Here is a 12,853-nt window from a genome sequence, read left to right as displayed (position 1 = left end):
CTGCTGGCCACAGGCATAACTTCTTAGCAAAGAGCACCTGTAACTCAGGGCCCCAGAGATTACAGAATCAAGGCAGTCTAGTTTTTGAGAAGTGAAGGTGTGCAGACTGATTAGACTCTTAACCTATGATTGGAACTCAGAAGTGATGCATGAGATTTTTCAAGTTTCCTCTTGCAATACTTAAAAGCATTTAAGTTCCACAACTTAATTAGTGAAGTGGGAGGAGCTGCATTATCCTCCTGACCTGAATTCTGAGCTTCTTTCTGCCTCTAGTTGTCCATGTGACTTTAGGCAAGTCACCTGACTTAGCCCTCAGTTTCCTCAACTACAAACTTAGCTGTAAGAATCTGTATGTGTCCTGGATTGTTTGTTCTGCTCTGTTTGGTCAACTTAGCTATGTTGGGAACTAAGAATCCCCTCTCCTGAATGGTTCCAGTTTGGAATTGGCTCAAAGAGGAACTTGCATGAAAATTGGGAGACACTACAGGGCCATTACTCTCTGAAGGTCTTTTCACAAGCAGAGTGCCATATAAATGCAGAGGGGCTGGCGGTTTCCAGCTTGTCCTTGACCCCCTCTACTTCACATCTAGCTCTTTTTGCCTGTTGGCCTTGCTGACTACCACTAGACACTTGGTTGAGGACTCCCAGAAGCAGAAGGGATTTGCACAGCATTTGCTTAAACCTTTCAAAAGATATTTCCTTAATAGGGATTGGTTACTTAACTTTGGGAAGGGAAGGTTAACTGGGGCAAGACACTCACTATATATGTTCCTATCAAATACATTATTTCATGCATGTGTGAAGCTGCATGGCTCTGGCATATGTGAGTACATGAAGAAAAACACCAAACGGGGTTGCAGCAAGGAGCCAGACTTTTTCCTGCTTTTCAGGGTTCCAGCTGTTATCTCAGTAACTCCAAAAATTCAAGATCTAAGATGTTTTCTTTGCAATTAAAAAGGGAGCAAGCTCCTATCTGAAAGTTTTGCTTCAACACTTTCTAGTTAGGCTGGTTGCTGGAGGGAAATATCATTCTTCCAGACTTCAAATTTTTCCTCAAACTGTTTTGCAAAGATGATGAGTTGATGACTGACACCCAGGCACCCTTCTCCGCCCTCTCCTCCCCACCCCGTGATTTAAATGCTTAAAATTACTGGGGGGCTGAAATGAGTCTAACTCCGGCATAGACAAATAGGTACCACTTGTCTCATAGCCAGGGGCTCACTCATCCTGTGGCTGTGCCTGAGAACCCAGGCTGTGGTCTGAAACACCTGAAGGAGCCAGGCTCAGGGCAGAGGGAGACCTGCAGAGGCTGTGCTTTTCAAGAACATGTCTCCCCCTACTGGTAATTCATCAGTACTACAAACAAACAAAACGCACTTATGGAACAGGGAGCAAAACTCAAAACCAGGAGGAAATGCCCTTTCCTTTGCAGGTACAGTATGTTTTAAAAATACCTCCCCGTTCTGTCCACATCTCTTTTATGAAAAGACAACTGGTTGCCGGGTAGTTCCTAGATCACTTTGAGCCTCTCCTAATAAGTGTTCAATTGTATTTCTGAAAGTCTCTGCATTTACTAAGGCTTCACAGAAGCATGCATCCAGTAAAGCCAAAAAAAAAAAAAAGTGTTCTTTTTCCCTGAGAAGAAGAAAACTTCTAAGTAAAAGTCCTAACCTGGGCAAATATTTTCTTTCCTCCATTCATTCACTCAGTTGTATCAAATACCATGGTTCTCAACCCAGCCCTGGCTGCACATTAGAATTCCCTGGGCAGCTTTTACAAATGTGGATGTTGGGCTGGAGATTATGGACAACGTCCCTAGCAGACATGAGGTCCTGGGTCTGATCCCCAGCACTGCGAAAAATAAAATAATAAAATCAGTAAGAATACAGATGCTGGGGCCCTGCTTCAAAACAATTCCGAACTAGTCTTCCTTTGCCAGGCACTGGTATTTTTAAGCTGTGGTGACTGTAATGTGTTGCCAGTGAAACCGGTCTTGAAAATCAGGATCAGGGGGCTGGGGAGATAGCTCAGTCGGTAGAGTGCCTTGCAGGCACAAGGCCCTGGGTTTGATCCCCAGCACCGCAAAAAAAGAAGAAAAAGAAAAAAAAAAATCAGGATCGGGTCCTCATTGCCCCTGTGTTGAAGACTTAAAGTGTGAGGAATGCTGGGACAAGAGCAAAAATTTTTATTTAAAGGATAGAAGAGAGAGAGGGAGAGAGAGAGAGTAGAAGAGAGAGAGGAAAAAAGAGAGAGAGAGAGAAAGAAGAGAGAAGAGAGAAGGGGAGGGAGGGGAGGGACTGCTCTGGAGAGGAGAGGGTCCAGAGCTGGTGCCGGAAGGAGTGGTAATGTCCCGCCCCTTTTATAGATTTTAGGCTTCCTTTCTTCTCATGCCCCCTTCCCTTATCCTGCCTACCTGACCAAAGGCAGGAAGAAAGTTGTCCAGGGGGTGATTCCTTGTGTTGGAAAATGGGATCCTTCCCCTCCCCTGGAGGTTGTTAGCAACCAGGTGATAGGGAGTGCTATCTACCCATTTCCTGTTCTTTGATAGTCAGCTGCCTGTCCTTTGCCCTGGTCTTACCAGGGTTGAGAACTACTAAGCTAATATTCTGAACACATACCATGTGCCAGTCGTGGCAACGGTAACTTGGCCGACCTGACCCTCTGACATCACCATTCACAGGCCACACAGACTGTCCCCTTTGTCTAGAACACTTCTGTTCATCATATAACTAACTCCTTATGCTTTGAGTCTTGATTAAATGTCACCATTCAAAGACATCACTGCCTTCTTGCTGAGTGAGATTCCAAATTGTTTGCCCTCCTAGTATTTTCCCTCTTTTCCTTTGTAACTCCTATCCTAGCTGCAATTACAAGGACGCCTCCGCACTGGAAACCCCACAAGCAGAACTTGGACCAGACTTATGGTAATGAAGACAAAAGGCAGATTTACCTGAAGAGAATGAAATTTAAGCTCCCAGGCCCTTATGATAGGCTGGCTAACAGTCCCCCAAAGACATCCATGTCCTAATTCCCAGAACCTATGGATATGTTACCTTGCATGGTAAAAGAGGTTTTGTCAAGGTGATAAGTAAAGATCCTGAGATGGGGAGATTATTCAGGATTATCCAAGTGTGCACAATTTAAGTATAAGATAAGTTAGAGAAGCAAGAGAGTTGAAGTTAGAGAAGGCACAAGAATGGAAGCAAAATCCAGAGAGAATATGGGATGCTACACTGCTGGCTTTGAAGATGGAGGAAGGGGCCCAGAGCCAGTGAATGGAGATGGCCTCTGAAACTGGAGAGGTAAGGAAACAGGTTCTCCTGAGAGCCTCCAGGAGGAGCACAGCACTGAACTTGGATATTGGTCTGGAGAAACTGATCTTGGTCTTCTGCTTTCCTGACCTGTAAGATAAATAACCTAGTTTTAAGCCATTAAGTGGTGGTAATTCATTACATCAGAAATAGGAGGTCACACTCTACAAGATGGGTTTCGCGGAAGCCGCCAGTTCTCTTAGAACACATCAGATAGAGGCTGCTCCCACCAGAGCTGCGGGTGATGGATTTAAGGCAGATCTTATCTTTAAGGAGATTGAGAAGAAGCTTGAAGAGGATGGGGAACAGTTTGTGAAGAAAATTGGTGGTATTTTTGCCTTCAAGGTAAAGGATGGTCCTGGTGGTAAAGAAGCCACCTGGGCGGGGGGAGGCGCTGGGGATACAGCTCAGTTGGTAGAGTGCTAGCCTTGCAAGCACAAGGCCTGGGTTCAATCCCCAGTACTGGAAAAAAAAAAAAAAAAAAGCCACCTGGGTAGTAGATGTAAAGAGTGGCAAAGGATGGGTGCTTCCCAACTCAGGCCTTCTTTCAAGGCAAACTGAAAATTACTGGCAACTTGGGCCTGGCGATGAAATTACAAAATCTTTATCTTCAACCAAGCAAAGCTAAGCTGTGAAGAATTCCTTTTGGCAACTTTGGAAAATCAAGATGAGATATATAGATATATATCCACATATTTCATTGTCAGAACTTAGACTGAAACTACACATTGGCAAATAGCGTGAGACAGATTTGTTAAATGGGTGTGACCTAAGTGCTTGGTAAACAGAGGCTGATGGGGTCCTACTGCTTTTTGGAAATGCACACAACTGTGCATGACAAAGTTAATATGGTAATTATGATTTGGGGTAAATTAGCTTCAGAACAAAATTAGGAACAGTAAAATCTAAAAACTATGTAAACAAAAGCTCTCATTTTGCTTAAAAGTATATTTCAGGATTATTCTTGCTAAAAATTCAGTGTAAGATTTTCTTGGGAGAACTAGGGAAGAAACAGAATAGCGGTAACTGACCAGTAATTAGTGTTGTTCACTTAATGACCGGTATCAGTTTCTTACTAATAATTAAAATTCTGTATTGGGATTTAAAAACAGAACAAAACTTGTAAACTTTTGCATTTCATGCCATCAGAAATGTTTTTTTTTTTTTCTTCCTTAATAAAGTGATATAATCAGAGCTTGCGGAGGGGGAGGAATTTATATCTGAACACAGGCCTATTTTTAAAGTAAAAATATTTGTAAATGGGTTTCTTTCTTGAAAAATCAGGGTATTAGAGTCATAAAATACTGTTGCTAAAAATAATTGAAAAAAGTTTAATTTTAGATGCACAGTTTTCAAATTATTATCTCATATTTTTAAGTTTATAAAGCTCTCAGCTTTTTAATCATAATTTTCCTTTTTCATGTTTGGTTAATTATCTGTATTTATCTTCCTGCTTTTTCTAATTCTAATGTTATTTCTTATATCTTAGATATGGAGTAAATATAATGCTTTTGGAAGAGTATTTAATAAAAAACTAAAATAATTCTTGCTGAAAAAAATAGGAAACTAATACACAGTCCTCACTTGTATGCAGCCCTCTTAGAATCCTGGGAGGGACTCTGGAAGTATGTTCACATAGCCATATATTTTTGTAAAATTTGCAAAATTAAAATATTTTAGCTACAACTAAGACTGCCATGTCTTTCCATTTAGACATCCTAAGACATTCTTCTCCCCTGAATGAGCAGCACTAGGTGGCTACAGGCAATCTGGGGCTCTGGCTAAGCAGAAAAGTAGTTGGAATACTTGTATTTGTGTTTAGTGGTATATATTTTTGTGGTTCACGGTCACTTCCACGTGGCATTAAGTTATTACTGGAGTATAAGAATAGCTTCTGTGAATACTCCTAACACCCATTATGTCAAAGTCCCCAGGTGCAGTGACATTAAAGAAGCCATAGAATATGTGTTGCTTGCAGTGCATTTCTTTAATCTCATCAGAGGAAAAAAAGCTATCTTCAGAGTCTCTAATTTTTTTTTTTCAAATTGAATCAAAGCAATAATTCATGAAGAGGAAGAGATAAATTTGAATATAAGTAATGAATAGACTTTTAGATAATTTGACATACCAATTAATGAAGATGAGGTAATTGTATGAATATATTGTAGAAAGGCTTAAATTACTTGCTGATTTGACACAATTTATAGACATCAGTGAAGCTATAAACTCCATACATGACCACCAGGAGGACATCAATGACATTGATTAATGACATTGATTAATGTTTCATCAATTCAAAGAGTAATATTTATAATTAGACACCACATGAGAAAGTGTGATGTCTTATAAACTGCACTGAGATCTTATAATTCTTTTTTAAAAAATTTTATTAGCACATTATATACATAGTATTGGGCTCATTTTGACAAAATACTACATGCAAGGAATTTGATTTCAATCCCCATCCCTCCCTTTTCCTTTCCTTCCTTTCTCCCCCTATTTTCCCTCCTGTCCTCTATTGGAGATCTTACAATTCTCGTATGAAAAAAATTTAATAATGAGTTCCTTAAATTTGATAGTAATCCTGCACCTTTACATGACTTTTCCAAGAACCATTAGACTGACTAGATGGTCCTTAAATGAATGGACCTGAGACATCTCAGAGGGTGGCTTGGTTGAGTGAGTGATGCTAGAATTCAGATGAGGCTACTATTGAGCGGAAGGCTTGGCTGTAGGACCCAAGTTAGTCAACTAAAAAAGAAGAAGAAAGTTTTGCATGAAAGAATGTTTCGGTACATGAACTTCTCACCACATTTTTAGTTTTGGCTGTACACATGTTGCAATAAGTCAAGGACTAGTACAAAGTGGGATGTACACATTCAATCTATTTTTGAAAAACAAATCCAGGTCCTATTTCAGAATAAGAACTATTAGGCATTAGTTGGCTATTGCTATTTGGGTTCTCTACAAGATCTGCCTAGTAGCCAGCAACTATTTATTGATGCTTACAACACTTAATAAAACCGTCCTTGCCTTTGAAACTTCCAGTTAGTGAAGGGGGTGGAACGAACACTTAGAACAGGTGAAAAGTGAAAAATGCTCCTATGCTCCAATTGGATAAACCTGTTAGATGAGCTTCCCTTAATTCGCAGCAGGTCGAACCGCTGTGCGGACCTTCCACCTGCAGGGGGCGCGCCGGCCTCCGTGGAGCTGGGCCGCTCTGGCCCGGCGGTTACTCCGTCGCCTCAGTGGCTGGGCCGCTCCTCCCTCTGCAACCTGCGGGGAGGTGCTGCTGCTATCGCCGCTGCTTGTCTTGCAGGTACCTGGGCCAGGGGCCTGTGGCAGCACCTGGGCGGGAGTCCCTGATACCCCCCTGCCAGCCCTGGATCGGGCCCGCAGAGCCGGGCCCGGGGCCTGGCCGTGGGCTGGGAGGAGCGAGGGCGCCAGGCTCCCCGCACCTTGCCGGGCGGCCGCGGGGAGCCAGGCCGAGGGAGCCGTCGCGGGTCCGAGGTGGCTTCCTCGCTGGCCGTGCTGTAGGTGAAGGCCGGGGACAGGTCCACGGGGGCCCATGCTTGCATTGCGGAGCGTGGCTGTGCTTGTCCGGGGAGGGTGTCCTGTGCACCGCGGCTGCGACGGGGAGACCGGGGCCGTGGGGCGCGCTCCCGCGGGGTTCAGCGGGAGTCGGGCGGAAGCCTGCCCGGGCCCCAGGACACACGCAGTGCTTTCGCTGCATCAGCAGAGAAAGTGATGAGGAGGCCACGGTCCAGGGGTAAATGGAAACTGTGGCGTTGTGAGTGGACTGTCCAGAATGGCATATGGCCTCGGGGTGCCCGTGATAAGACAGGATGGGTACACCTTCCACTTAGGCCTCGGGTGATCACACATCTCCACTCCTAACTAACCTGCCGCGCTAAGAAGCAGATCATTTTATCTCCAGATTGTCCAGCTGCCTTGAGGAAAAGGCATTTATTCTTTAGAACTTTCCACTGTGTTCAGAATTGGCTGCCAGACATAAGGTAAACATATACCACTGGATTGTAACACTTTTCACTCCTTAGGAAACAGTGGTTGCCTGGAGCTTATTGGTTTAAAGAACTGTACTATCAGTGGTGTGGGAATGATTTTCATTTTATTACAGTAGTAGGTGTCTTCAGTGCTTATTTTGCGTCACTGTTGTGCCAAGCGCTTTAAATACTACTACTTTTATTTAATCCTTGCAGCAACCTTATAAGATAACATTTCCAACTTGCAGATAAGGAAGCTGAAGCACAGTCAAAATTAACTGGTGGAAGGTTAGCTGACAAAAGATGAACAGAATTTGAGCCTCACCTCGCGTATTCTATTATACCTGAATCTGTAATCTGTCCAAACATAGTAGTCTCCTGTAATTTTTTATTTATTAATTTAATTTGTAGCCCAAACTGATTCATGGCCATAATCAAGAGTCCTGTACCAATTCCTTTTTTAATTTAAAAGGAGCTTAGTGAGAAAAATGTTTGCTCATTAAGGATTATAGTGATAATGAAGTTAATCTTGAACTGTGGTCCTCACCACTTCAGTATAATTTGATTTGAAATAGAGATGGGCCTGTTTGGTTATTAACATGCTTCATTACTTTTGTTTCCATATCAGTTTTGGTGATTTCACTTTGCTTTTGCAGTATTATGTTAGCAGTATCAGAAAGAAATTAAAGATATAACTAAGTTAATATTTTACAGCTGTAGGAAGCATATTGGAGAGAGACTGAAATAAAGAGATTATCAATGTGCTATTTTGAGCAATTTGAGTTACTTAATATGGAAGATAAAGGATTGTCACAGTTCCTTTCATTGTTAAAATGGAAATTGTATTTCCTGTATGAAAAGAGGTTGGATATTATAGTATCCCAAGTCTGTTAGCCTTATCAGGATTTGAGTTTGTATATTCAGCATTCATGCAGCAAATATATACAGGTTACCTTTCTTGGCTAGATGCTGTTCTAAAGGTTATAAGAGTGACAAAAGCAAAGTCCTTTTGCACATAGAGCTAACATTACTGGAATAAGGCAGGTTAATAAGCAAATTAAGAATTAAAATATATCCAATTAGGTGGTAACAGTTGCTAAGAAGAAAAAGAAGTTAAGGGGGATAGAAAGTGCCATGGAAGGAGCAGATGTCTTTAAAAATAAGGATCAGTGCCATGGAGAACACTCTTGGGCAGAACTGAAGGAGTGTGGGATACCATGATCCATCAGGGGAAGAGCATACCAAGCCGAGTACAAAAGCCCAGAATCTGCCAGTTTTGTTGGAAGACCAGCAAGGAGCCCACTGGGTTTAAACAGACCGATTGTGGGAATGGGAGAAGGAGAGAGCAGGATGAGGCTAGAGACCTAATGGGTCCTGGTAAAGACTTTGATTTGCAATGAGAAGGGAGGTCGTTAGAGGGATTTGAACAGAGGAATGAGGGGATCTGACAGTGTTTTTGAAGAATCACTCTGGCTGCTGTGTTCAGAATCACCTCTAAGAGCTAGGATGGAAGCAGAGAGGCCAGTCAGGAGGTGGTACTGTAATCCACGTAAGTGATGATGTTGACGTAGACTGGGTGGTAGTAATAGAGGTACCATAGTTACTCCTTATTTGTGAGGAATACATTCCAAGACCTCTAGTGGATGCCTGAAACCTTGGATGCTACCAAACCCTATATACAGTCTGCTGTGTTTTCCTACATATACATGCCTGTGATAAAATTTTACTTTATAAATTAGGCATATGAGATTAAAAACAATAATAAAATAAGAATTATAACATTATAATAAAAGTTTTGTGAATGTGGTCTCTCAAAATTTATTATACTGTACTCCCCCTTCTTGTGACAGCATGAGATGACACAGTGCCTGTGTGGTGACACGCAGCAAGGTGAATGGCATAGGCATCATGATGTAGATTAATACATGAGGGTTACTTGAATACAAGCACTGCAGCACTGATGCTGCAAAGCTCCATCTGATAACTGAGAAGGCTGCTAAGTTAACAAAGGGCTGGGAGCATATACAGAGAGGGTAGCTGAAGAAAAGGATGCTTTATGTTCCATTCCGGACAGTTAGATAGTTTGAGATTTCATTACTACACAGAATGGTGCACAATTTAAAACTTGGGAATTATTTCTGCAATATTTTTATTATTTTTATTTGTTCTAATTGGTTATACATGACAGCATGCATTTTGACACATTGTACACAAATGGAGTTCTCATTCCTCTGATCCTGAGTCACACCAGTAGTGTAATCATACATGTATATAGGATGATAATATTTGTCTCATTCTTCCATCCTTCCCATCCCCACCACCCCGTCCCTTTCCTCACTTCCCTCTGCACAATTCAGAGTTCCTTCATTCTTCCCTACCCCACCCACACTATGGATCAGTATCTGTTTATCAGACAAAACATTTGACCTTTGGTTTTGGAGGATTGGCTTATTTCATTTAGCATGATATCTTCAAGCTCCATCCATTTACCAGCAAATGCCATAATTGCATTCGTCTTTAAGGCTCAATAATATTCCATTGTATATATAGACCACATTTTCTTTATCCTTTCATTTGTTGAAGGACATCTAGGTTGGTTCCATAGTTTCACTATTGTAAATTGAGCTGCTGTAAACATTGATATGGCTGTGTCACTGTACTGTGCTGATTTTAAGTCTTTTGGGTATAAACCAAGGAGTGGGATATCTGGGTTAAATGGTGGGTCCATTTCAGGTTTTCCGAGGAATCTCCATACTGCTTTCCATAGTGGTTGCACCAATTTGCAGTCCCACCAGCAATGTATGAGTGTATCCTTTCCCCCCACATCCTCACCAACACTTATTCCTTATATTCTTGATAATTGCCATTCTGACTGCACTGAGATGAAATCTCAAGAGTAGCTTTGATGTGCATTTCTCTAATTGTTAGAGATGACTAACACTTTTTCATGTGTTGATTAGTTGTATTTCTTCCATGAAGTGTTTGTTCAGTTCCTTAGCCCATTTATTGATTGAGTTATTTGCTTTTTTGGTGTTTTTTGAGTTCTTTATATATCCTGGAGATTAGTGATATATCAAAGGTGCATGTGGTAAAAATCCGCCCCCCTTCTGTAGGCTCTCTCTTCACATTATTGATTGTTTCCTTTGCTGAGAAGAAGCTTTTTAGTTTGAATGCATCCCATTTATTGATTCTTAATTTTACTTCTTGCGATTTAGGAGTCTTGTTAAGGAAGTCAGATCCTAAGCCAACATGATGATTTGGGCCTACTCTTTCTTCTATTAGGCGCAGGTTCTCTGTTTTAGTGCCTAAGTCTTTGATCCACTTTGAGTTGATTTTTGTGCAGAGGTTTAATTTCATTTTGTTACATATGGATTTCCAGTTTTCCCAGCACTTTGTTGAACCAGCTATCTTTCCTTCAATGTATGTTTTTGGCACCTTTGTCTCGCATGAGATAACTGTATTTATGTTGGTTTGTCTCTGTGTCTTCTGGTTTGTACCATTGTTTTATGTGTCTATTTTGGTGCCAGTATCATGCCGTTTTTGTTACTATTGCTTTGTAGTATAGTTTAAGGTCTGGTATGTGATGCCTCCTGCTCTACTCTTCTTGTTAAGGATTGCTTTGGCTATTCTGGATCTCTTATTTTCCAAATGAATTTCATGATTGCTTTTTCTAGTTCTATGAAGAATACAATTGGAATTTTAATAGGAATTGCATTAAATCTGTATAACACTTTTAGTAGTATGACCATTTTGATAATATTAATTGTGCCTATCCAAAAGCATGGGAGGTCTTTCCATCTTTTAAGGTCTTCTTCAATTTCTTTCTTTAGTTTTCTGTAGTTTTTATTGTAGAGGTCTTTCACTTCTTTAGTTAGATTGATTCCCAAGTATTTTATATTATTTTATTTGGAGGCTATTGTGAATGGAGTGGTTTTCCTAATTTCTCTTGCGATGGATTAATCACTTATATATAGAAATGCATTTGATTTGTGTGTTAATTCTTCTTTGAAGGTCTTGTAGAACTCGACCGAGAATCCATCTGGTCCCGGGCTTTTCTTGCTTAGTAGGCTTTTTGTGGCGTCTTCTGTTTCATTGCTTGAAATTGATCCATTTAAATTATGTATGTCCTCCTGAGTCAATTTGGGTAGATCATATGTCTCTAGAAATTTGTCAAAGTCTTCAAGATTTTGTATTTTATCTGAGTATAAATTTTCGAAATAGTTTCTAATTATTCTGTTTTTCAATAGTGTCCATCATGATATTTCCTTTTTCATCACAAATTTTAGTAATTTGAATTTTCTCTTCTTTCTCTTTGTTAATGTAGCTAAGAGTTTATCAAGTTTATTTCTTCAAAGAACCAACTTTTTGTTTTGTCAGTTTTTTTCAATTGGTTCTTTTGTTTCAATTTCGTTGATTTCATCTCTGATTTTAATTATTTCCTATCTTCTACTATATTTGGTGTTGATTTGTTCTTCTTTTCTAGGGCTTTGAGATACAATGTTAGATCATTTATCTCTTGACTTTTTATTCTTTTAATGAATGAGCTCAATGCAGTGAACTTTCTTCTTAGCACTGCCTTCATAGTGTCCCAGAGATTTTGATATGTTGTATTGGTGTTCTCACTTACCTCTAAGTATTTTTTTTCCTCCCTGATTTCTTCTGCAATCCATCAATAACATGCTATTTAGTCTCCAGGTGTTGGAGTTCTATTTTTTACTTTATCATTGATTTCTAGTTTCATTCCGTTACGATCTGATAGAATGCAGGATAGTAGTATTTCTATTTTTTTTGTATTTGCTGAGAGTTGCTTTGTGGTATAACATATGGTTTACTTTAGAGAAGGATCCATGTGCTGCTGAGAAGAAAGTATATTCACTAGACGATGGATGAAATACTCTACATCTGTTAAGTCTACATCATTGATTGTATTATTTAGTTTTGTAGTTTCTTTGTTTAATTTTTGTTTGGAGGATCTATCCAGTGGTGAGAGAGGGGTGTTAAAGACACCCAGTATTATTGTGTTGTGATTTGTTTGAATCTTGAAATTGAGAAGGGTTTATTTGATGTGTGTAGATGCTCCATTGCTTAGGGCATAAATATTTACAATTTTTATGTCTTATTGATGTATGATTCCCTTAATCAGTATGAAATGTCCTTCTTTATCCCTTCTAACTAACTTTGGTTTGAAGTCCACTTTGTCTGATATGAGGATGGAAACCCCTGCTTGTTTATGCAGTCCATGTGAGTGATATGTTTTTTCCCAACCTTTCACCTTCAGCCTGTGGATGTCTTTTCCTATGAGATGAGTCTTCTGAAGACAGCATACTGTTGCTTTTTTTTTTTTTTTTTTTTTTAAATCCAATCTCCCAGTCTATGTCTTTTGACTGATGAGTTTAGGCCATTTACATTCAGGGTAATTATTGAGATATGATTTGTATTCCAATCATTTTGGTTTATTTTTGGTTTTTAACTTGACTCAATTCTCCTTTGATTGACTTTCCCTTTAGTGTGGTTCCTCCTTTTGCTGGTTTTCATTGA

General features: G+C 40.1%; 1 pseudogene across 1 annotated transcript; it reads left to right on the top strand.

Annotated features, from left to right (window-relative positions):
• Positions 1–3,469: 3,469 nt before the first annotated feature.
• LOC306638352 (sterol carrier protein 2-like) lies at positions 3,470–4,477 on the top strand (annotated as a pseudogene). The gene is made up of 2 exons: positions 3,470–3,702; positions 3,809–4,477. The product of its transcript is annotated as a sterol carrier protein 2-like (transcript).
• Positions 4,478–12,853: the final 8,376 nt, after the last annotated feature.

This window comes from Sciurus vulgaris, assembly GCF_902686455.1.
Source record: "Sciurus vulgaris genome assembly, chromosome: 1".
NCBI lineage: Eukaryota > Metazoa > Chordata > Mammalia > Rodentia > Sciuridae > Sciurus > Sciurus vulgaris.
Note: the sequence above shows the minus strand (reverse complement) of the source record. Positions and strands in the feature narration are given on the sequence as shown.